At 37.4% G+C, this 26,240-nt stretch overlaps 1 long non-coding RNA gene across 3 annotated transcripts in view; it reads right to left on the bottom strand.

The window, feature by feature from the left end:
• Positions 1-26,240, bottom strand: part of LOC135199275 (uncharacterized) — a 94,838-nt gene that overhangs the window by 62,682 nt on the left and 5,916 nt on the right. Inside the window, exon 1 of one of the 3 annotated variants that reach the window (XR_010311013.1) lies at positions 1,920-2,370. The exons of the other annotated variants lie outside the window; for them this stretch is intronic. This is a non-coding gene — a long non-coding RNA (uncharacterized LOC135199275). Of the gene's footprint in view, positions 1-1,919; positions 2,371-26,240 lie in introns of those variants that run through there. 3 annotated transcript variants of the gene reach the window in all.

The raw sequence follows: 26,240 nt of genomic DNA, 5'->3' as shown, positions 1-26,240 counted from the left end.
AAGAAGAAAAAAAAAAGTTAAATAGATTGAGGCTACCTTAACAACCATTGAAATTCATTCACTTCTAAAGGTTAAGAGCTGTGGAAAAAATAGAACTAACGTTCTCTTCGGAATGGGTTTGACAACAGAGGTTACTGGAATACCCTGAAAAATGCCTGCGCGCAATAGGAATGGATAGATCCGCGCAGTGATAGTAATGGTTTTAGAGTTCAGTTATAGGGGCAATGCGCGCAAATGTAATGCACCGCTTTTCACCACCCCTGAACCTGAAGGAAAGGAGGACGGTCGGAGAAGAAAAAGAAGGCAGCGAACGTCAGCGTGTCTGGGCTGCAGGTACTCTGTTCCATCTGTCCATCCGGTTGTGGTGGTCGCGCATGGTAACACTGCGTCCCGGGCTTTAGATAGTTACGCTAAGTGTAAGTTTTATGTAAATAAAGGGATATCTTGGTGTACATTTGCAACTGAAAAGTGTTTTAATAATTTACTGTACACGAATTACACCGTTAATATTCGAAATAGGATATTATTTAAAGCCCGGGACGCAGTGTTACCATGCGCCAACACCACAGGCGGATGGACAGATGGAAAAAAAACAGAGTATAGTTAGTGGCGCGGACTGAACAAAAGGCTCATTCCAGCTTCACTTGAGCGCACCTGCCTCATCATTAGTAGTACTATCACAGCGATGCCGTAATCAAATGTCTTTTCCCTGACATTGAATAGCAGGAGAGAGAGAGAGGGGGGGGGGGGGGGGGTTTGTTTCGTCTAAGCTAAACTGAGATAAATCGGCCGTGAATTAAGTATTATTGCTCCAAGTCCTGTTTGGACATTAAATGACCTCATTCCGGTTCCGAATCATGAGCTTCTATGCTTTTGTAGCATAAAAAAAGAATATTCCACACCATTATGGATAATTTGTCTCATATATTATCTTATCAACAATGGTTTGTAAGAAAATAAATTAGTAGCCAGAATCGCAATCCTCTGTTAATTTTAAACATTATACGAGTATATATATATATATATATATATATATATATATATATATATATACTATATATATATATACATATATATATATATACAAAGTATATATATATATATATATATATATATATATATATATATATATATATATATATTCTGTGATTGTGCACACGTGAATAATATGTCTAAATAGATGGCAATTCACATCTTACTGTGGGCGATACTGCAGTCTCCTTAATTAACGACCAATTACTCAGCGTCATAAGACAATAATCAGTGTGGTTAACAAGCTGAAGTATATTAAACGGGAAACTTTTGAATCCACATCATAAAACTAGAATATGTTCGAAACTCTCTCTCTCTCTCTCTCTCTCTCTCTCTCTGCACTACTGAATGAGAAAAGCAAAAATGATTCACTTAAGCGTGGACTGTTCCAAGCTTAGTCTGGAGGAGCTGCTCATAGGTGGAGCATTCATTGTTTCAAAACAAGCACCCAGTGGCCTGAGAGAGAGAGAGAGGACCTCTTCACAGGAATGTAATTTTAAACGAGTAGGTACCAAGACCCTAACACTTAAAATGCCCGAGATGGCACTTGGGATCTTGTGATGAGTAATATATAGACTATACATATTAATTAATGGGATGTTGAACTACTGCTCTCTCTCTCTCTCTCTCTCTCTCTCTCTCTCTCTCTCTCTCTCTCTCTCTCTCTCTCTTAAACGTTACATTCGATCATTTTATTTATAAATATAAAACAAAGACAAAATGAGCTCTAAAAATGTCCGTCGCTGCTAATTGTACCATCATCTAGACGTGACCGGCCCGTGCTGGCATGAAGAAAGGTAATATTATTAATGTGATGAAAATCAATCTTAAATGTTTCACTTACAAAGATATTTAATGAAACTATTTTTTTAACCGTTAAACCTTACCTCAGATAACTTGATATGGTGGAAATGGGAGTTGTTATGCCAAGAGCGGTTCAAGTCAAACTGTACGTTATTCCATCAAGGCTGTTTAAAACGACACCAGTCAGTCACTCGTGATTCATGTGCAAATATTCCAAAATAGATGACGACGCATCCTCGTCCCGTCAACTTGGACTCTTGGTTCCTTCCTTTCATAAACAGGAAATTAACAGTTTTCGTTTAAATAGTATGCTCCTCTCTTCCTATATGAACAAAGCCGCCTGCCACAGTAGTCACCGTTTTTTTGTCAAATAGAAACACTAGCTCTGATACCGAATGGAAGAAGAAGAAGAGGCTGTTACCCACTGAACTTCCAAGAAGCACTTCTTCTTCTTCAACCTCCTCCGGTTACGATAATACCACTGCTGCAGCTCTCAGCCTCTCACCTCTCAGTGGCAGTGGCAGTGCTGCTGCTACAGACTGTCTGTGGCCTGTGGCAGTGTGGCTAGCCAGGCTGGGTTGCTGACTTGCAGTTCTCTCTCTCTCTCTCTCTCCTCTCTCTCTCTTCGTCCGGTGTCATGCATGTGTGGGTTGTAGATTTTCTACTTAACGCGATAATAGTATTCATATCCATAATATTCCTTATTTAATTCCCATAATCCTCCACAACATTCCCTATTGCCTTGGTCTAATATTCGTAGTAATTATTGACCTCCCAAGAGAGAAAAGGGTTGGGGGGTGGGGGGGGGGGGTGGATTGGTGGGGTCATCTGGTATATATAAGCTTCGTCATACAAAATGCTAAACCTTAAAAGCTAACTATATCGTTATGAAAGGCAGTTCCTCCTTACGATACCTAGGGAGGCAGTGGTTGTGACGGGGGTGGGTGGGTTGGTCAGGGGAGAGTGGGTGTCAAGTGCATTTTTGAGAGGAGGGGGGATGGCGGGGAACTTTTCAGAAGCCGGCTACAATAAATCGTCTCTGATCCTAATCACTTTTTCTTTTCCACGAGTCTCTACCTTCATGCCCTGTGTTGTTATTTTACGATCTCTCTCTCTCTCTCACTCACTCTCTCTCTCTCTCTCTATTTACCCGTGGATGGCCTGATGGACTATGACGGGATAGTTTTAAATCGCAGACCCAGCAACCTTCAGCCAAGCTCTGCGAGAGAGAAAGAGAGAGGTAAGGGGGGAGGGGAGTAACTCGTACTTTCTTGCTCTGTTAAGCGAATCAGCGAAATTATCCGAATAATAACGAACGCTTTCAAAGGAAGCAATGACAACCACACAGCCTCTGTTAGTCTATATTCCTCTTTAGTTTTGGTAACGATGTTTGAACGATGTTCTTCCCTTAATCATAAAAAAGAGGGGAAAAAACATTTTCTGACATTTTCATTTTCCAGGAAGTCCAGTTTACCGTAAGCGGTTGACGTAAGAGTATTCACAGTCTCCCTTATCGAGAGATTTGTGTGTGTGTGTGTGTGTGTGTGCAGTCTTTCATTGGTGAAAGCGTCTATGAGAGAGCACGACCATATTGAACACACAGAAGACGAGTGCGTTCTCATGTGTTCAGCAACATGCTGTTTTTCACTCTAGACGGAGGCCACTGCCCCATTTGTAGCAACTCTCACGAAGGCGAACGAAACTGGCTGCTTGCTCGTCCATCTTGAATTAATGTTCTCCGAGGAATAGTAATTAAGGTCTCTTTTGTTGGCCGCTGCAAAATAGAACTTCAGGCGCCTCCTCGGAACTTCCCTCTGAAGACCATCTGTCACTGACCGCACAATGAAAATGAAATGATCGGCGTCCTCCGCCTGCAAATCGAAGTGAAGACGGAGAGCGAAAGGGATGTGTGTGGGTGGGGGTTTGGGGGAGGGTTGTGGGGAGTTAAATCTCCTCTTCAGGATAATATGTAACAAGTAAAAATTTCGCCGAAGCTTCTTTGGCGAAATCGAGTTCTCGGTTCATCGTATACTTAAGGCTACCGAAAACAGATATATCTTTCGTAGATCTCGGCATAATGCTGTATGAGCCACGGCCCATAAAACTTTCACCACAGCCCGGTGCTGGCCTGGCCTTTATCGTTTCTAGACGCATGACCATGCCCAACTATTTATTACCTGAAATAAGCTAAAAGTGAGAGAGGGCTGCAATTTGCGTGCCAATTTGCAGCCTCCTCGACCTCCTCAGCAGTTTCGATGGCGGTCAGAGAAAAAAAGTGCGGATAGATAGACGGACAGACAAAGCAGCCACAAGAGTTTCCTTTTCAGAAAACTACAACGGAATGTTCATGGAAAATAAACTAACGTAGACATTCTAAATGAGAAAAACGAAGTGATAGATAAAATATGAACTGCGATTGAGACTGGATGACAAATGCTTTCTTCTCCCCCGTTGAAAGATTTTGTTCATGAATTTGAATATAAACTGGAAATTAAGAGCATCACCGTTCAAGACGAGACTCAATTTCCAACATGGGAACTTTAGATTAAAGACTCGTGCTTTGATCTCATTCAATTCAACATACAGAGAGAGAGAGAGAGAAATAAAAAAAAAACATGAACCCTTTCCCTTATACCGTGAACAGAGAGAATACTAATCGATAAATAAGTAAATTGATAGAATATTCCTACCCCACTTTCCAAGGATGCGCCTTGTAGAAGCCACTGGTTATTTGCAATAACACTCGGCCATCTGCTAACAATTCCATACATCAGAAACCAATGCCACGGAGGAGCTACCAACAGCGTTTCTCTGTCTTTTTTAGTGCCTTTCCATCTACCAGAGAACAAAGAGAAAGGAAAACCTAGAGAGAAGAATAAAAAAGGATAAATGATTGATCAAAATGCAATGAAAGGCACAGAATACTTCCAACCCTGGCCTGCTTAGGACTAGAGCAGAGAAGGAAATGCCCAGACGATTTATGCACATACTTAATTCTGTTCCACCTGAGGAAAAGTTCGAAATTCAGAAACGATTTTTGATTAAAGATACGATACATTTCTGCTCGGCACACTTATTGTCCAAAACGGACACAGAATCAGACCAGACAAGCAGGACTGAGACCGACTATTGCTTTCAACAAGAGAAAGCACGCCAATGGCGTCCTCCCTCTTTTTCTGCTTCCAATCTGTTTCCAAACGGAAGGGACTTCTCGCCTCTGTTTTTTTTCTCTTTATTTGTCCTTCTGATTCCTCAAACTGCTCTTGGACTTTGTACCCTCAGCCCATATCCCTTGTTTTTTTTTTTTTTTTTTTTTTTTTTTTTTTTTTTAAGAAGTAAAGAACTTTGCGTTCAATTCACACGTGAATATCGTAACTGATGCTCTACATGACACTGTGCATATCAAAGTATGATGCAAGAACAAGATCAAATGTGGAGTTTCCCCACCTGAACCGTTCAACAGCTACTATATCCAGGCTGAAAGCAGCCAGTCAAGCAAAAGCACTGGCAACTGTTTCACAAGAGCATGTGGCCCGAAAAACACTCTCAGATAAACGGTTTGCATGACTTGCGTCGTTGAGGGATAGCAACATCAGTGTGCAATTCACAGATATAACTAGAACATTTAGCAATTTCCCCCCCCCCCCCCCCGCCCCTCTCGCTCTCTCTCTCTCTGTATTCTCGATGTAATGCTCAGGCGGACTCCTGTCACTGCCAATTCTTTTCTGTCATCATTTTTAACATCACTCACCAACACTAATGTCTACGCAAACGTTGACCAGAGTATTCTTTATAATTACAACGACTAGTTCTCCAGCAGGGTTCTTCCTCTATATACTATGTTTCTAGACGACGCCATGCCCACCTATTCAAGAGACTCCGCAATCATCAATGTCACCATGACAATGAAGTGGAGTTTGAAAAATCTTTGCCACGTTATATTGTTCTTTTCGAAAATTCTATGCGTCATCAAAAACCAACTTGCAATGTTAGTATCCCGATAGCCTTTACAATAATAATAATAATAAAGGAGAGAAGAGAGAGAGGAGAGGAAAAGAAAAGGAGAGAGGAAGAGAGGAGAGAGAGAGGAGAGAGCGAGAGAGGAGAGGAGAATGAAAAAACTTAGTCATGTGCGATGATGTTCTTGTTTGAAAATAGAGACACTCAAACGTTAACACGTTTACAGAGTGACTTCCGAAAATCAACGCTGAGGTACAATAGACTTTTCTCATAATACTGAAGACAGCCTTCCGTTATTATCATAGTCCCTCGTGTGAATGATGCTTAAGACCTCCATGAAGGATCATGATTCCACTTAGCATCTAGAATTCCCCCCCCCCCACCTGCATTTCCTTTCCTCAAAAACCCCGGTGGACAGAGCTGCTGTGTCCAAGACTCTCCTCCTCAGATCTCGTCATCGTCATACCGCTTGAGTTGGAAATATGGTCTGTCAGCTCAGCTGACAGAATCGCTGACAACAACTGCAGCGGCCAGTCTGAAATGCTGTTCATCGCGTGTCATAGGATATTGCAGGACGTCAACTATATGAGCGACAATGTCGTAATCATGACAACACTGCAGAATATTCTGGGATAAATTCTAAACTTGAGATTATTTATCTGTGACATCAACACTCTATGTAGATCTCTGATTCACTTTAAATATAACCATTAGATATGATCGATGGCAGCAACTGGGCGGCCATACTCTGCAGTCCTCTCTTCCTCCTCCCACACTCCTCCTCAAGTAGGTTGAATATTTAACTTCCTTGCTCCTCCCCCTCCTCCCCCTCCTCCTCCTCCTCTTCCTCCTCCTATCGGGTTCTCAGAGTGAAGAAGAAGAGCTGGAGCAGTATCTTGTGAGAACAGTCTGTTGATGGAAGTCATTGTGATCTCATGAAATATCTCCACGAAAAAATATTCTTCTTCATGACTCTGAATTGCTTTTGTAGTTAACATGAAACTCGCTGGGACACATTCTCGCAGTGTCTAGAAAACCCAAGTCAATCAGCAGTTAAAGAGTAGAGAAATGCTGCATGTCGTTCTACTCACTCAGTTCAAATCCAAGATAAATGCAGTGTAGAAATAGTTACTTTGAATCTAACAAAGTATTCCTCTTCTTCTTCTCCTTCTTCTTCTTCTACTAAAGGCACTTTGCTCGAGACAGAGTTATCAATGAAAAGAAAATCCTCTTGATCGGCCATGGCGTTCAAGCTCGTTATGAGAGCAATTATTCCTCAGGTACTACGGTTTCTCTCTTTGGAACTTGAGGGTGAATTACTCAGCATCTTCTTCTTCTTCCTCTTCTTCTTCGAGTGGACATCACTGCTTTCTTCCAAGGTCGGTGCCAGGAATTGCGGAGACCAATTAGAAAATTGATGAGTTCATATTTCATGAAATGTACTTGTCTTAAACGGCAGCTCCAACAACGCCCGCCCCCCACACCCCAAAAAGTTGAAAGGCTCGGTAGACTAATATTGATAGACAAAATAAAAGTTATTTGTTTAATGCAATGTAGGGCTGCTATGGTATATTTGTCTCTCTTATTACAGAAATGAAGACGATTTTGTTATGTCTTATATAAAATCATTTCCAAGTGAAAATTTCTGTTAACATAAAAAGCATGGCAATATGAGGAAAAATTCCTCCTCTTTCTTCATTTCACGTCTTCGGTAGCGGTCTATTCCTCTTAGAAGACAATGTCAACGATATTATTAAAATAAAAAAATAAAAAAAAGTATGAACAACACAGAACTTGAACGAGCGGCTGAGCACCAGACAACTACATCACAGTATTTTTATTAACACCAGAAGCCAACTGGACGACTCTTGCAGGGTTGGCAGAAGGAGACAATAGCAACACTAAACTTATTTTGAACTCCAGCACCACAGGACTCTCTTCGTGGGTTCTTTTGTTAACACTAGAAGGGGACGACGAAAATAAACGGCGACTGGCAAATTCCTATTGGCCACTGGCTCCTACTTTAAAGCATCCTGAAATAAACACACACACACACACATACATATGCCATTTCACAATTCCACCATAACAGCCACATTGTCATGAAGAAGCAGCAAGGCTCGTCAGAATACAGGGAGCAGAAAATGAGGCGGAAGGAATGAGTCGTTGTGGAACAAAATGTTTGGGGTCGATTCCTGTGCGTTGCTGCTGGGTCACACTGGTCAATTAACAACCATGATAGGTTTTATTTACCCATTCATGCTCGTCCACGTGAAAACGGAGCACGCCGTTGTGAGATGGCGCTCGACTCGAATCATAAAAGTTCTTAGGTCTTCAGATATGAGGGAAGGAGGAGGAGAAGTGCACTGATGCAAACTATAATCACATAAATAATTATAACACACACACACACACACACACACACACACATATATAATATATATAAATATATATATATATAATAATATATATATATATATATATATATAATATATATATATATATATATATATATAATATATATATATATATATATATATATATATATATATATATATATATATATATATATATATATATATATATATATATATATATTCTTATATGCTGTTGCTTTTGTATTGTGTATCATCCTCTCTTTAACTGTATGAAGTGTTGTAAAATTCTTTGCAATATTTTCAGATTCTTTAATTTGCTTAGAGTTAGTATGTTCTAATAATGTATGTTCAGATTTTGCATAAAACAATTTAAAAGTTAAGAATAACGTAGAATGTGAGAAAAAAGAAAATAGCATTGTCTGTTCGAAACAGGAAGATAGCTGGTGACCACTAGAGGCTGCTGGTTCCAATTTTTTATCTTTTTTTCAAACATGCGACGATGCTCGTACTTGTTTCACACTTGTCTCTATGTCGAGAAATCATGTGAAGGATTGCGTCATCTTCCATAAGCATAAAACGTTTCACATAAGTCTGATGCCTTTCATTTCATATAAGTAGATAGAGATGTTTTTGTATTGAAAACTATCTAACATTACTGGTAAATTTTCTCTTATATCTCTCCATTTGTCAAAAGATAATTTGTTGACTCATAAGTAGTTTAAATTTTGAAGTGGAAAGTTTGTGACGTCACTCAAGGAAATGACGAAACTTAATTTCATTCGAGAAGATTCTATAATCATATCTTTTACTTTAAAAGACTTTTATTGTCCTAAATAATAAATGTTATTTATGACTGTAATCTCACTTTCTCTCTACTTATTGTTTTGAAAGAGAATTTTCATGATATTAGCTATCTGTCGTTCCCAAAATTGCACCCCAACCATTTAGGGCGAGATGCACTTATCATTTGCCTTACGAAGTGAGAGAGTTTGTTCATTGTGAGATTTGAATCCGTGGCGTAAAGAGATCTCTCCCCCTCTCTCTCTCCCGCACGATTTTTGATTTCACATTAACATAAAGATTTTATAATTAGTGATTAGTCACGTGTAAATTTTAGATTTCGTGTTTCTTAGATTTATCTAGTATTGATTAGTGCTTATAGTGGAATCTGAACAAACATTGTACAAGTGTGTAATGGCGCCATTTCTTTTTTGAAATATTGTGAATTTTTTTTAATATGGTGGAATTTTTGAGCTAGCTGCAGCAGAAACATAATTGGTACCAAGGTAATGTTATTACAATTTTTAGTTACAACTAATAACATATTTGCAGTGGTTTGGTGAAATTATTTCATTTTTCATAATTAAAAATTTTTGTTGTGTGTTTATTCCTTTTGAAGGGATATTTGATGCATTTATCCATTTTTCTTATTGAAGTGATTTTTTGTGCATGTGTCCATATTTCTTATTGAAGTGTGTTTTTTTATTCAGTGTGAGTAATGCTTTCTTTTTGCAATTTTGGTATTTTCTACATTTTTCTAGGTTTTCATTTGCATTCACAATTTGATGAACTTAATTGCTTTCATTAATTAATCGTTGCATATTTAATTGAATTTAACATTTGTGAAATAATTTGCATTTACTTAGAGTTCTTTTTAAGTTTTATTGTTGTTTAGCACTTGTGAATTAGTTTCCAAATTTTAGTTATTAGCTAACAAACACTGAATTGAATAATTTAATTCCTTTATTAATTAATTTTCTTGATTTTTGTGATAAATTAATTTTGATTTAATCTTACTTAATAATCAATTCAAGAATTAATTAAATTTTGCTTTGTTTTCAAGTAGTTCATTTCCCTGATATTGTGCATTTCACTTACAAATTTGGAATTCAATAATCAATTTTTGTTTTCAAAATTTTTATACGCGTTTTCTTTTTCACCAGTATATTTAATTTTGTTTAGGTAGAAATATAGAGTGGTAATTGAATCAGGGAAGTACTTAGACTTTTAAAATCAGAGAAATGCTTAGACTTTTAAAGTTGTTGATGGAGTGATGCCCTTTAATTTATTTAATTACATATAAGATTACCTCACACCTGTTTAATGAACACTGTTGCCTTTAGAGTATTCAGTCGTATTTTATTTGTGATGAAGGTTCAGGTGTCTGGCTGTTGTGAGGTAATATTTTATGATTGGTAAGCATAGTAACCAGGTAATTGGCACTTCGTCACAAGTATTAATGGTGCCCAGAGATGCGGGAAAACAGACTACATTATCACTCTAGTTTCTACTGGTGGTGTTAGGGATATATTTTGTAAGGGGAGTGACCATATAGTTTTTGTTTTGCGTTTATTGTGTTTAATTGTTAGTTAATAATTTAGAGAAAATGGCTCAGTTCAATGTTCAGGAATTTTTAGCAGCCCCTTCCATTCAAGTGCTATCTGAAATCACTCAGACTGAGGCACAGTGGAGCGCTTTAGCAGTGACATGTGGTGGTTATGTGTCTACTAGTATGGTAAAGGCACAAATAAGGTGTATTGATATGGAATCATTGATAGACTCTGGTCGAATAACTGATGAAGATGAGTTAGAATTGGCTCAAGAGTTGTTGAATGTAGCACGTGCTGATCTTACAAATAAGCAAGAAGAAAAGAAAGAGAAAAGTGATGCAGAAGAGGAAAGAGAAAGAGCAAGGTTTGAAAGGGAGATGAAATTGATAAGAGCTAGATCCACATTACCTGTACCCTCATATATCTATCATGTAGATAGATATATGAGGGTATAGTCCACAGGGGAACAGAGAAGCAGATTCCTTTGAGCTCAACAGCTGGATAAACATAGACCATTGAAAATACAGGAAACTCAGTTACTATAACAGCCTATTTATTTAAAATGATTTAACAACCAGTTCGAAGATTTCAGAACCCCCAAAATTCACCTAACAATTAAAATATGCCCTTAGCGAAAGGACAACATTGCTTAGTTTGCACCCACTACTCGGGAGCAATTCCACAGAAATGGCGTCATTACATGATTGATTATGGCATTGCTGCTGTATATCTTCTCCTGGTCCTATATTTGTGCTGACTTTTTTCCGCGCCTCGAGTTCCTTTTTCGATTGTCCGATCTATATAGTACTTCTTACAAGAACGTTTATGGGATCTGATATAAATGCCTTCATCATATGTAGGACTATTTTTTTTATAAGATTTTTGGCTATTGTGTTTTTGGGAGAGAAAATACCAAAGCCAAAACCCAACATTTTCAAAGGATGTACGATATTTTCAAAGGTTTTTTGTTTTATCTTTTATTAGAGAACATATACAGTATTTTACAATTTTAACAGAATTACATTCAAAATTTTATCCGATGAGAGTATTATTGTCTTTCTTGTAACAATACATAACCAGCTGAGATGTTGCACATCTTTTTTTTTTATATTTTAATTATATTACAGACTTGAATTCAAAAGCATGGCACTGATTGCAGATTATTTGATGGTTTTAGTACAGAAAGATTGAACATGAATAATCAAAATGTTATTTGTTGGTTTCCCGTAAATTTTCACTTTTAATTCTGTATCCTTTCTAACGACTCACGTATCAAAGAAATGGATACAGCCATTACTTTCTCTCTCCAGGGTGAACTTCATACTTGGTACCAAATCATTTATTTCTTGTAGAATACCATCAATATTATGAAGAGTGTCCCACATTGCAAGTGAGTCGTCTAAATATCGGAACCAATAAAGGTTATCAGGTAAAATAGCATTGGCAGTGCGGTTTTCGAAAAATTCCATATATATATATATATATATATATATATATATATATATATATATATATATATATATATACAACCAGTGATAGGCAACTACCCATTTGCATATATACCAAATTTCTGACGATAGTAGCTCTCATTAAATGTTAAACATGTACCAACTATAGAAAATCTAATTAATCTTATAATTATTTCATTTGGTCAAGTAAAACTATTTACTCAATTCAACATTTAGAAATTGTAATACATCATCTACTGGGACACATGTAATAAACTTGTGACATTATCAGAGTTTATTTACTTGTGATTATATAGACAAGACGAACTCGCTGCTGCTGGATGACTCAAACACATGAAAACCTGACGTCAAATCCATTAGAAAACGTAAATGCGTATTTCAACAAACAAAGCCCAAGAGATGATGAAGGAATTCCGTACTACAAATGCAAAAATGCCGTATTATCTGTATGGTTTACATAAAACACACAAACGTGGCTATACCCTGTGAGACCTATTATTATAAGTACAGTGAGTTGCTCTTCATATAAACTTTCAAAATATTTAGCGAAAATGACGCACCCTTAAGTTGAAAGCATATCCAAATCACACATTGTTAACTCTTGAGATTTTGTAGAAAAAATATGAACAGGAGGAAACTATACTGCATTTACTTTTCTAAGATCGTTTGGGTGTGACTTGTACCGATATCGTACGTTGCCAATTTTCGTGTAATGGTACTCATATTAGCTTCTTGGAGTCTATTGAGACAGTTTTTATTTTTTGAAATGATGTACTACGTGTCCAACAGATATTTTGAATATATCTTGCTTCCACTATTCTTGGTTAAAACCTGTTTCATTAATAAAAAATGAAGATATGGCATATTTTTTTCTCCGACGTTGCCAGCTCTTGAGTTTAAGGGTCCTATGATTCTTAAGAGGATTTAGAAGTATCATTAAAGGATATTCGCTCGCGATCAGCCACTGTGAGAAGTATGGACCAAACCAGCCCAACTGACTCTCGGAAACGGCTTCTTCACCTCCCCCCCGAGGCCAAGGAGATAGTCTACAATGTCCTGAAATATTATATTTTAGAAAAACAACGAGGAGGTCCTGTAACTGATGTTTTAAAGGCTATCCAAAGAACATCTGAGGCAACAAAAGTGTCAGAAATGACTATTCGCAGACTTCGCAAGGAAGCAAGAGAGGCGGAAAATATTGTGGTGTTTCCAAAAAGAAAAGACAGAAAGTGAGCCCTGTGACTCACTTGGATGATTTTGACAAAAATGTTCTGCAAAGAACAATTCTTGGTTTCTACGATCGGAAGGAAATTCCTACTCCCGACAAAGTGTTGGTAGCAATGAAGGAAAATATCAGTTTTAGTGGAAGTAAAGCGTCTCTTCGGAAAGTGATCAGAAAAATCGGGTTTCGCTATGCAAAAGTGAACGGTCGACAGTTCTTAATAGAGAGAGATGATGTTCTGTTTCTACTGAGAATTTTTTACGAAAAAATAAGTGATGCGAGAAATAAAAAACGTCCAATTATATATTTAGACGAAACCTGGGTGAACCAAAACTACAGTGTCGGTAGATGCTGGACCGATACCAGCTCCTCAAAAGCAGCAGGCCTTAAACAACCAACTGGGAAAGAGGGCCGCTTTATAGTTTCACATGCAGGCTCCAAAGTCGGTTTTGTTCAGAATGTGCAATTGACATTCCTTGCTAAAAACGATGGCGATTATCATCATCAGATGAACGGCCGTGAGTTCGAAAAGTGGTTCCGCACACAACTTATTCCCAACGTTCCCGCATCGTCTGTTATAGTTATTATGGATAATGCCCCCTACCACTCCGTAAAAATAGACAATCCACCAACAACTTCATCTAAAAAAGCTACTGCAGTATTTCCTTTAACCATTAATAAAAAGACTGATGAAAGAAAAATTCTGTATAATTGAGAAGACTTATTTTCGTAAGGTCGCAAATGACCACACGTACCATACTTAAATCGAATTTAAGATTAACTTGTATCCTTCGAGACCTATTACCTGAGCACATTGCCCACAGAACACCATAAATCCTATTGGCTTTATTGTTTTATATTTTCACAAATAAAAAAATACCTAAGATTTTAACAGATCAATTGACTTGTGAATTTATATCCCAAGGCCAAAACCGAAGCCGACAGGCCATTCAGTGCATTTATAATTATAGAAAGAGAATGAAGGAGTAAATAGAATCGGGAATGGGGGGGGGGGGGGGGGTGGGCGTGAAGGAGCACGCTAAACGGGTAAGAAGCAGAAGAATTCTACCCGTAGATATGACAACTCCGCATTTTCTACCTGGCCCCACCCTAGCGATCTTAGAAAAGTAAACGCACAATAGGCAGCAATGAAATCATTGTGAGCTTGAGGGAAGATGATTTTGAGAGAGAGAATGTTCTTCTACCAGCAATAAACGTTCATATTCCGTCTTCCATCTTGCTACGATCCACCCTTTCTTAACGATGATTCATAGTGCAACTGGTTTGAGTATCCTTAAGTGAGAGAAAGAGAGAGAGAGAGTAGGAGGCGGGGAGGGAAGTTAAGCCTCGAGTGGCAATCGAATGATTTGAATTTAAACCTCCCGAGTCGAGCGGCAATGCTCTCAGCGATCTTTTTTATTTTCACGATTTGTACAATAGTTTTGCACATTTTTCTGCTTTCCGTTGTATTTACATCGTATTTCTCATTATCGTTATATATTTTATTGACTTAAATGTCAGTTAAATTACTGTTCAAGCAATCTCCTCGAAAATAGTTATCGATTGAACTGTCTTGTCTGTAACCTCCGACCAATTTCCATCTTTTTTGCTTTTTTTTTTTTTTATTTACTCGCTGAAATTATAGGTCTAGAATTGGACTGATTTGTGCACGCGTATTGTGTTCCAGTGGCTCTCTCTCTCTCTCTCTCTCTCTCTCTCTCTCTCTCTGTTTTCAAGAAGAATTTAACTCCTGTTAAGTGGCAGTGAAAAGACAATTGACTCAGTTTTAACACAGTATACCATTTTTTTAATTTTTCGTCGGCATATTTGTTCATTTTATTTTTATTTAAACCACCAAATTTTTATCTGTCCTCCCCTTGCCATTATATATATATATATATATATATATATATATATATATATATATATATATATATATATATTATTATATATATATATAGTATTAATATATATATATATATATATCTATATCTATCTCCCCCCTATATATATCTATATATATATTTATATATATATATATATAGACTAGTATACTATAATCCTATAATATATATCCTAATATCCTATTTATACCTCTATCTATATATACCTATATAATCTAATATCTATACTATATTATCTATATCTACAATAATAATATATTAATTAACTATTATTTATATAATAATCTATATCTATATATATATCATATCTATATCGATATCCTAATATATATAGATATTATATCTAATATATAATATTATATCTATATATATATCTATATCTACATATATATATATATATATATATATATATATATATATATATATATATATATATATATATATATATCTGCTTTCTAGCCTCGCACGACCCCCTGCAAGCGGTGGATTCTAGAAGTCTTTCTCTTTTCTATTTAAAATTCAAACCAGCTGTTGGCTCGGTGTGGCCTGTGGGAGGCTAGACGTCCTCCATCACAGGGCGATTGGGTGCCGGAGCGAGGCTAGAATGACCTAAGGGTGGCTCAGAAGAAAAAGTGGACGAAGGCTGCTTTCGTATGCAAATCTTTGACCCTGACTTCAGCTTGGCGTATATAAATCTTGTGTACTACAAGTGACTGGGAATTACATTATTATGACTTATGATTACGTTTTCACACAAGTGCCTTCATTGATTGAAGTATGACAGCAGGACGACCGCTTTTTGTCACAGTCATTAAACTATAACAGGAGACGAATTGAAAGCCAGAGGAGCATCAGGAACCAGAGGAGGTGGGAGGGTGGGGCATGGAATGAAATATATTAGACCAAGTCATGAATCAGTGTATATATATATATATATATATATATATATATATATATATATATATATATATATATGATGGTCCTTGTCCCTTCAAGATCAAAGTGACAAGGCGTGAGGATTGACGATTCCGGTTTGATTCGAAGCACTGAGGTTTAAAAGAAGTTTTATCTCTCCAAGATACTGGTTTATGCAAAGGATAATAGCGACAGCAGGAGACATAGGCCTAATATTCATGTAACTTGGCGTTAAAACTTCCGTTTAGTCGACAATTTATGAGCTGAGGCAGTCAGTCAGTCATTCAGTCCACTCACTAGAACATCGGATGAACTGATGGAATGAGTGATTTTGTGACAGTTTTGTGAATCCCAGACTGAAGCTGCTTCGTCAGTCCCATGAAATGGCGCTTGTTCCGATTTCCTTGAAAAAATCGCCATTGGTTCCTTTCATAGAATCAGTCTCAAAGTCCCGAAAGGAACTTCCGTTGCCTATCCTCGAGGGATTCGTCGTGGAAAGAGACGCAACAGATAACGGGAGCATTTCGGTCTTCCTATACTGAGTGAGATTTGCTTTCTAGCCTCGCACCTGCCCCTACAGATGGCGGCTTCTTGCCAGGCTTTCTTTCTGTTCTTAATTCAAATAAGTTTTGGGTCACTGCGGCCTGTCCGAGGCTAGTTCCACAACAGGGTGATCGGGTGCCTGTGCGCGGCTAGAATGACAGGGTGGCCCAAAAAAGAAAAATACGAACTCTACGTCCGTATGCGAGCATTTGATCCTGACTTCAACTTGACACAAATAATTATCACTGCACTTTCTTTAGCACAAGTAACGAGAATGAAATTATTTATAATTAAGGGTTGTTGCGAGTGACTTTGATAAAGCATTAAAGTAAAGACCATCATGTGATATACATAGTCTGCTGACTATATCTGAAGACGAATCAAAGCCATTCGAGCATTGGAAACCGTAAGGGGACCAAGGAACGAAGACAAGGGATGATAATGGCGATTAATATTAGGCTGATGTCTAATCTGTTTGTAATATCGTTTTTCCAGTCAGAATCCAAGTTATTGGGCTTTGTCGAATCCGGTTTGGCTTAAACCAGAGAGGTTTAATTGGTGGTTTATCTGGCTAAGATGAGGGTTCATGCTCAAATGAGGAAGAAGACCTAGGCCTATGTTGTAGTGGGCAGGACACACCATTGAACAAGTTCATTGATTGACTGACTGATTGTCTTTGTTACATGGCTAATAGTGGCAGTATACACGAGATTGAAGAAATTATTAATTATTTATTTGATTTTGTGTTTTTATTGTGTCGAGAATGGCTTAAATTTATGCCATCACGTTGGTTCACCTGGTGACTTTCGTATGAGAGAGAGAGAGAAAGAGAGAGTTAGTTTACCTTAATTTGGCAGTTTGAATGACTTTCTAATCACTGCTTTCCCTTCCTTTCGTCACACGTTACTCAGAAAAAGAAAGCAAAAACGAAATGCGCAGTTGTTCCCATCACGGTATTTATCGTAGGAATTTTAGTTCAAATAATTATTTCGGTGCCTATTACTTACAGTGCTAAGTCATGGTGTCCAAACAATCAATACCAGTGGTTGCTGAGGGAAGTATTCATCTCTCTCTCTCTCTCTCTCTCTCTCTCGTGTCATCAATTATAAAATAACATCTAGGACTTCCAGCGGAGACAAACCAACCCACTGTAGCAGAGTTGCTCTAATCCAGGAAATACCAGCTGGCTAAAATGCGTTACTTGGTTTACCAGGACACCTAGACCTATGTCATTATTTCATCTGTTTTAAAGTGCTGTTAAATAATGCCCTATATATTTTTATCCGTTATAATACGTGAAAAATTAGGATTATGGCGGATTTTAACTTAAAATTTGAACGAAAGTTTCGATGCATACCATGCATTAGGAATGGAGATAAGAAAAAAAAAGAAAGGATAAATAATTCGTTAAATAGTTCGTCAAAATTTGTTGCATATTTTACAAAAATTACCGCTGTAAACTGATATAAGTAGGTTTCAGAGCCACAACTTGAAGATATTAGGCCTAACACGTAACAGTTACAGCATTTAAGTCAATAGTGAAGTTAGATCTTTTTCATTGCAATCTCTCTCTCTCTCTCTCTCTCTCTCTCTCTCTCTCTCTCTCTCTCTCTCTCATTAAAGTATATACTTTTGGTTTGTTTTCTCTAAAGTGAAAAGAAACTCGATGCGGTTTTTAAGAGAGCGTTACAGGGATTCGGATGTCTCAAAGACTTATTAGTCCATCCGAGGAGACATCGTGTGCTCACTTATCTGTAGGAGCAGATTTTACTGGTCATTCAGTGTCTTCCTAATGATTTTCTCTAGGTTTTTTTGTTTTTAACTCTTCCACACTGTTGCTGTTTACAACTTTTTGATGGCAGTTTACTCCATGTGTCACAGATCTTGTATGTGATGAAGGTATGACATTGGAGTGTGTTGTATCTCTTCTGTTCTAGTTTCCATCCATTATCTGGTAAGAGAAGAACATAAATCGGAAGCATTTCAGTCTCGCTACACTGAGTGGGATTCGCTTTCTAGCCTCGCACCTGCCCCTGCAGATGACTGCTTCTTGTGAGGCTTTTTGGTTTCAATTCAAGTCATCCCCAGGCTCACTGGGGTTTGTCCGAGGCTAGGAGTCCTCCATCACAAGGTGCCGGGGCGAGGCTAGAATGACAGGGTGGTTCAGAAAGAATCTGGAAGAACACTGTTCGTATGCAAGACTTTGACCCTGACTTCAACTTGATTTAAGTGGTTATAACGACATGGTCTTTAGTACAGTTAACTGAGAATAAAGTGACATACTAAATTGATCGTGGGAATTACTTCATTAAAGTATGAAAGAAAGGACCACCTGTAGCCTGTTGACTATATCAGAGGACGAAATCAAAGTCAGTCAGTCGAGCATCGGGAGCCAGAGGATGAGGAGGCCGTGGAATGAAGGCAGGAAGTAATGACCTAACTTATCAGACTGATGCCTCAATGTATATATATAAAAATTTAATTAAGAAATGTCTTTTTACCTCCAAAACCAAACTTTGCCAGGGGTGGGGTTTAACGAATCCGGTTTGATTTAAACCACAGAGGGTTGTTAACAGTTGGTTTTTATCTTGTTTAGGTACGGGTTTATTATTTAAATAAATAACGACAGCAGGTGACTAGAGTTGGTTTAAGAGAGACGAAGATGATGACCTAGACCGATGTATGTTGTATGATGTCGGGTCGAACAGACTGTTGACCAAGAACGTATTCATATGTATAACTTGCTGTCATCATTCAGTTACGTAAGAAAATAATCCTTGTGTTAAATCCTTTTTAAATCTTCTAAATGCCTCTAGAATTCCCACCTCAAGTAACGGGTTTAGGAATAAGCCTAGACTGGAATTCGTCTCTATCAGTCTTGCGCACGCGAGGGGAAGAAGAAGAAGCGCTGAAGTGTAAACACGGCTGTGATTGTATTCCGTTTTTTTTCAAGCCTTTGCCTGTCCTTTGATGGTTTCCTAGTGATGTAGAGTTGCTACAGGGATCATAAAGGTACAAGGAACCCAATAACTGTAAAGAGTTTATAGTTGTGTTTAGACTTAGTTGCCTTTTGAGGAGAAAAAGTGAATCAGTGGTCGTCCGTCACTCATCGCCGGAAAGGCTGCATGCCCCGAGGCTATGAGTGACGTAAGCCGTGAGACCGCCCAACGATGACGTCACGATTCTATCCTCCAATCAGGAGAAAGGACTCCATAGGTTTGATTTTTTCAAGCAAACCTGACAATGAAACAGTTTGTAGGGTAATTTTTGAGATTCTTGGAATTGAAACTTGCGACTTGATAGGATTCCAGTTGATGCCTAGGAAATAGGTTTATCATGAAATTCAGCTCACTGCGTTTATATATGAAAAAGATAATCAGTGAATACGATGAGAAGAACTCCAGATCGGCAATGGGATTACTGTGAAAATAGTGAACATGGGGGAGCAAGCATACTCCTTTGTATCAATCAGATAAACGCACCTTTTGACATGGACAACCAGATGATAGAAATCCGTACTTGAAGGATATGGAAAGGTAATATGGATAAGGAATAACCAACACACGCTAGGAAAAGGAAACGGTTTATTGAATAAGATAAGAACAGCAAAAATGGAAATCAAGAAATAAAAATTCCATCGTCTATTAGGATAGCAGGACATTCGGTGTCCTTCATCGTACAGCGGACAGAGCAGAACTGCTATAAATGTGGAAGTGAAGATCATCTAGTGAAAACTGTGTTACAGAGAGACATTAAGGGAGGAATTAACGGATAAGGAAACGTACTTCCGGAAATAGGAAAATGGAACAGAAAAGCGAAGGAGAATCCAGGACTTAGCGTAAAGGATCAAATTCAAGATTGCACTGGTGATCATGAAAAACATTTAAAATTGAACCAAGATAAAAGAAATTCAAAATGCTGAAGATAAACATAGATGCTAACTCAAAAACATTTACTTGATAAAGACAATGTCTCGGGTGGCATAGATAATGATGATGAGTTAAAACGCGTAAGCATTGCAATGACAGCTAATTCTACGCATATAAATGAATCTGATAATGAAGACATGCATATAAATGAATCTGATAATGAAGACATGCATATAAATGAGTCCGATAATGAAGATGTAGCTGTATCTGAATATGGGATACAAAACAACATTGTAAGGAAAAAGAAACCGAGAAGTCTGATAAAACGATAATAGAAACAATAGTGGAGATTCATCGTGAGCGAAATGATACAGAACTGTCAAGTATGGAAGCAGAATCAGTAGGGAAAACCAGTCATGAGGAAGTGACCAGAAATAATTTCGACGACAAAATATGACAACTGAATATAACGATATAGCAGAAGACATGTTGACCGACGAGAGCCTGGAAAGGGAAATGATGAACGAATCTGATGACGTTGAGAACCGGATCGAGGAATTTAGTCACAACGAACAAAGTGAAGATAGGAATACTGAAAAGTGGAAAATACATGTGGAAAATAATGGGAAAATGGTTATATCAAAAAGTAAAGACAGCAGTGACAAGTTGTATAGAAATGATGAGGGAAATTTGAAGGATGATCGTGAAAGAAAACGTCGAAAGGTGAATAGTAAAAATACAAGCTCGTAATGGATAAGCGGGTGGTTAACCTCTTTATAATCATGGCGCTGACGGTAGCCACCTTAAACGTAAATGGACTTAATGTAGTTAACAAACAGATGTGCGTTGACTCTCTCATGAGATTTCACAGAATTGATGTATTGATGTTGCAGGAGCATAATATTAAAAATGTCAACGACTTGATTTACCAATCTAATGATTATGATGTCTTTATTAACTGTTTTACTAATTTGAAAAGTGGATCTGCGATATATATTAGAAAGTGTCCTAGCATTAAGATCTTGAATCAGGAAATGGATGGAGAAGGGCAAGTAATTAGTATTAAGATTGAGTTTAATGGTATAATCATTCCTCTGCTGAACTTGTACGCTCCATCAGGAACACAAAACAAAAAATACCAGAACGAGAAGAATTCTTTCGAAATAAATTGTTATTCTGTTTAAGGAATAACAGTGAAAACTTAATATTAGGTGGAGATTTTAACTGTGTGACCTCTCTTCGAGACAGTAGTTCAGAAAATGTTATTTTACTGTCAAAAGCTCTAAGGAACTTAATAAAGCAAGTAGGATTGAAAGACATAACCATAGGTTGTCACAAGTTACCTGAATATACTTTTGTTAAAAATAACTACGGGTCAAGAATAGACAGAGTATATGTTAAAAGGCTATTTAACCATATAAAGTCATGGGAAACAATACCTATCAGCTGCTCAGATCACAGCATGGTCTTAGTTCAATTTAATGTACAAAATATAAAATTTGGTAGAGGTTTTTGGAGGCTTAACACAAACGTTTTGGGTTTTAAAGAAACTGAGGAGAATTTCAGTGTAGTTTGGAGTCATATTGTGGCTAGAAAAGGTATTTTTGATAATTTGTTATCATGGTGGGATTTTGCAAAAATGGTATGTAAAAGGTTTTTTATAAGAATGTCGAAAATTATGTCGCAAAAAAAATATGGACTTCTAAATATGTTGCAGGGAAGACTGAAACAATTGTATGCAAAAGCTAATGCTGGTGGAATTGACTTTGAAGAAATAAGGGTGATTAAAGACAGAGTGAATGACATACAGAATGAGTTTGTGAGGGCATTAAAACTACGAGCAAAACTGAAGGACGGGGTAGTAAGAGAAAAGGTATCAGCATACTTGTTAGGAAGAGAGAAGGATAGGAAACTCGGTATTTTTAGAGTTAAAACGTATAAAGGCGTTCTCATTAATACTGACAGTACTGTTTCCTTTTTTAAAAGTTATTACAAAAGAGTTATACGATAACGTAAATGTTGATAAAACTTCAACAAGAGGAATTACTTAGAATGTGCAAGAATATACCTTGGAATAATGATGATGTAAGATATGTTATCAAAGGAAATTGGAGAAGAAGAAATATGGGCAACCATTAAGGGCTTAAGCATTGGAAAGTCACCAGGAAAGGACAGCCTTCCTACTGAATTTTACAAAAAGTTTTGGACACTGTTGAAACCTCACTTCATACACGTAATTAGGTACGCTCTGAAGGAGGATTTGAGTAGTTCTCAGCATAAAGGCATTCTTAAGCTTATACCAAAGGGTGGGGATGTAGAACTAGCAAAGAACTGGTGGCCCATATCTCTTCTTAACGTAGATTATAAAATATGTGCAAAACTTTTAGCTAATCGTATGAAATTGGTAATGAATAAAGTTATTCATCTGAGCAGTATTGTGGTGTAAATGGAAGGTCAATTATCGACTGTAATAATATGATAAGAGATGTAGTGTATTATTCAAAACGAAAATTCATTCAAACTTGGCTCTTTTAAAACCTTGATTGGTCAAAGGCTTTGGACAGGGTGGATACGAAGTTCTTATGGGGAGAATTATGAATTGCTGTGGATTTTCCGACTCCTTTATCAAATGGTTAAAGGTGTTATATAAAAACAGTCATAGCTATTTATGCATCAATGGAGTAATTAGCTCTTTGTTTGAAATAAATAGGTCTGTTAGACAGGGATGTCCCTTGTCCATGCTTTTGTTTGTAATATTTCAAGAACCCTTATACTTAGCTATTAAAGGTAATAAACATTATTCTTCCTCCACTACCAAATACAAAATGTATCAATTTCAAGGGTTTGCAGATGATTCAACAATTTTCATCACCGCTGAGAAATCTCTGCACGTTGTTTATAAAGAGATAGAAAGGTTTGAAAAGGCTACAGGAGCACAACTAAACATCGATAAACAAAGATTTTAGGAATTGGAAACTGGGTAAAAAAAACTGTCTTGGCCTACTGACAGGGTAAAAAGTGTAGAGAAAACTAATATTTTAAGGATTGAATATAGTGGAATTATGAAGAAACTTGCTGACAAAATTGGGAAAACAGAATAAACAAGATCAGCAGAATATCATCCATGTCAGAACAGATAATATTGGAACCCAAAATATATCAAAAGCATTATTATCAATTCCTTGATACTTTCAAAAAGTATGGTATTTGGCTCACACATTTCCATTGTCTAAACAAGAGGCATTAGCCATAAATTCTTTTATCTTTAGATTTCTTTGGCATGGAAAGCACCAGCCTATTAGAAGAACAACACTTTGTTTACCCAAGGAAGAAGGGGGACTATAGGGATTACTGATGTTTATCACAAGGCTTTATCTATTTTATGCTGTACCGTTTTAAAAGAGCTAACAAATGATTCATGCCTTGCTGTTTATTATTGTAGCATAAGAATAAGTCATATGGTGAATACGATTGATAAAAAAGTGGTATCGTATAGTTCTAGTCCAACTATTCTGTAGCGATAGAGGCAATTAGAAAGGTGTTTCGTTGTAAAAATGTCCCTTTGTTGACGAGTAAAGTAGTTTATGATTGTATCTGTCCAAACTGTGAGGCCATAATAGAGAGTACTACCCGTTGTTCAACTGGAAAAAGCATTTGGAAGAATGTAAACAATAGACATATAGGATTACGAGAGAGAGAATTTATGTATAGATACTTGCATGAGACTCTAGCAACCAACCAAAGATTAAGGATGCTAAAGATAAGGACGGGTGGTTCTTGTGACAGATGTGGCGAGGAAGAAAATTCAGTCCATATATTTTATTCGTGTACTTATATTATAGATATTTTTCTATGGTTTAAAAATATTCTGATCAATATATGTAGTATTGAGAAAAATAGTTTTTTGAGAATTTTAATGTTAGATTTTAATTGTAAAACAACAAAGTGTAATAATGCTGCATTAGTTTTAATTGTGGATTACTTGTATGTCTTATGGGTGAGCAAGAAAAAGAAATATGATCTTAGACAAATTATAAACTTTTTAAAGAGTAAGTTTAGATAATCTAGATGGTTACTTGAACGTTTGTTAAGTGAAAGAATGCTGAATTGTTTTAATAGAAAATATGTCAATTATGATTTCAATTAACTTATCTGTAAGTTTGTGTTATATTACTATGTAAGTTGGCAGACAGATAAAAAAAAATTTGGTATCAAAAAAGGGACTTCATTTGCAAATGGTTTAAGTTTATGACTTTTATAATCTATTAAGAATGTAAGTTTGATGATCTGACCAAATATAAATATGTGTATATCTAAAATATGATAAATCTGATTATATCGTAATTTCTTTTATAATAAAAGAAAAAAAGGTATAAACCAGTAAATGGAATCCCATCAGGAAATAACAACGAAAGCAACAAGCAACAAAAAGAGATGACACAGAATCACCGCTTCCGTTTTAGGCAACAAGAATAGACAGAAAATGTTGACAGCAATGATCAGTAGTTAACTGATAACGCCGAAGAAATTTTCCGAAAGAATATGCTCTCCACGATCACTATCAAAGTGACTCAAATGGGTATAAGAAGAGTAAAATCTGTATGAAGAAAAAAAAAAGAAACGAATTGCAAGACACGAAACGGGACAAGACAAGACATTCTAACAGAGCAAACATATAGGCCTGTTAATTCAAAACTCAAAAACTGAAAATAGGATCTGTTGGGGTCATACCCTTATCTCATGAGAGAGAGAGAGAGAGAGCTCTCCCGGACCTCCTACTCCGCCACCGTGATTGAGAGTTTCACCACCAAGAGGGGGGACTCAAAGACAGAGGGGGAGCAGAGAGAGGGCGGAGGCCTTAGTCTCTCTAAGGGAGAGCAGAGGGAGGGAGGCTGGACCTCAATGATTCCAGGACGTTCATTGTTGGAGGAGACCCACAGTCACCCACTACACAAGAGGAGGAAGGGAAGGGCGGCGACGCGCGGGAGGAGGAGACCTCCACAGCAAGAGGGAATCTGGCGGACAAGATGGCGACTGGACGAGGATGTGGGAGAGGAGAGAGAGAGAGAGAGTGAGGTATTCGTTCGTTGGCACCGCTCTGGGACGAGGAAGATGGTGCACGGAATGTCCAGGTAGTCAGGGATATGTTGCAGGCGTGTTGTTGGTGGGGGGGGCTGTGTGATCCGGGGAGAATGAGCGACGAGGTCGAGTGAATAAAATACCTCCCCGAGATTCGGCTTTTACTATAATGAAAACAACAAACCAAAAGTAAGAGAGAGAGAGAGAGATATTGCAATGTTAAAAACCGTTTAACTTAACCTATAGGTCTACAGCGGCTGAGGGATGAAGCCAGAAGCCTCATCATTTCAATTAATTTTGACTAATTATTCAATCCTTGTTTTCAAACCATAAGCCTAATTTCCAGGTATTAATCGAAAGGAATAAAAACACACGAGGCTTCTTCATCCAACAGCAATCAACACTGATGAAACAGCAACATATAGGCCTAGTGTCAGTTTAGCTGTAACGACATTTTGAGGCCGGCGTTTCTGAAAGAGCTAATCTGGAGGTCTTTCCAATGTTATTTTATAAGTGGTAACACGACAGAGAGAGAGAGAGAGTTTCCCCAGCCACCATTGCAAATACTGACTTTATAGATTCACGACGGAGGTGAAAAATAATAATGTCGCCATCAGTATATTACAAACTATGCTAAAATAAGTCTCTGCTTTCTGGAATGGGTCTAGGCAAGCTCTCTTTCTCTCCCGATCAGTGATAGTGCAAAGTTGAACGGCTCTCTGAATATGGGCAGGA

This window comes from Macrobrachium nipponense, chromosome 25 (assembly GCF_015104395.2).
Source record: "Macrobrachium nipponense isolate FS-2020 chromosome 25, ASM1510439v2, whole genome shotgun sequence".
NCBI lineage: Eukaryota > Metazoa > Arthropoda > Malacostraca > Decapoda > Palaemonidae > Macrobrachium > Macrobrachium nipponense.
The sequence above is the reverse complement of the archived record's forward strand: the minus strand, read 5'-3'. Positions and strand labels throughout refer to the sequence as shown.